Genomic DNA, 777 nt, shown 5'->3' with positions numbered 1-777 from the left:
AATTTCATAAAAATGTAGAGAGGAACAAAAATATATGTACGTACGCGTACAATTATTTTCATATCTTATCTCTTATAGGAGCGAAAAAAAAAATATCGGGCGTGAGTATGATTCCGATAGAATCAAATCAATTTTTTTTCCGGGCGATTGCTTTTACCACTTAAGCTATCCAGAGTCACACACTAATATCCCTTCACTTTTGCTTTGCGAGACAAGGGTACCAACCTGGTTTGCTTGTACCATGGATGAGAAAGGATGATATTTTAGGAGGAAGAGGAGAAGAGATATCAAGCACAGTCGACTAGACCGGGAATTGAACCCGGATCTTTCGCTTGCCGGGCGATTGCTTTTACCACTAAGCTACCCAGGCCCTGTGAAATAACACTCTTTCTTTTGTCAATATATATTGTGTATACATTGTATCTACAATTCGTTAAGGTTGTAGCGTACAGAAAACATAAATAGTAGGATTTAAACGATAAACGAATCGATCAATCACAGTCGAAAATTGTCGTAAGGCTAAAATTCTCGGTCATGATCGATCGGTTCGCTTATTTCTTAAATCTCAGTGGCTACCTTTTTTTTCCAGAATACTTATAGACTTTTGAAATTTTTATTTTGAAATTTTTATTATGATTTTATGCACAATGAATTTTATGCGAATGCAATGTAGAGTACGCTTTGTCTCATTATTAATTCGTATTTCGTAAGAAAAATTCTCTCGAAGAGTCATTTCATTATTGTAATTCATATAAAAAGAATTCGTAGTAGAGAGAG

The 777-nt window shown here is 34.7% G+C and overlaps 1 non-coding gene across 1 annotated transcript; it reads right to left on the bottom strand.

Annotated features, from left to right (window-relative positions):
• Positions 1 to 298: 298 nt before the first annotated feature.
• On the bottom strand, positions 299 to 370 carry Trnaa-ggc. Its single transcript has one exon. It is a non-coding gene; the product is annotated as a tRNA-Ala (tRNA).
• Positions 371 to 777: the final 407 nt, after the last annotated feature.

The sequence above is a fragment of the Trachymyrmex septentrionalis genome, unplaced genomic scaffold (genome assembly GCF_001594115.1).
Source record: "Trachymyrmex septentrionalis isolate Tsep2-gDNA-1 unplaced genomic scaffold, Tsep1.0 scaffold29, whole genome shotgun sequence".
Taxonomy (NCBI): domain Eukaryota; kingdom Metazoa; phylum Arthropoda; class Insecta; order Hymenoptera; family Formicidae; genus Trachymyrmex; species Trachymyrmex septentrionalis.
The sequence above is the reverse complement of the archived record's forward strand: the minus strand, read 5'-3'. Positions and strand labels throughout refer to the sequence as shown.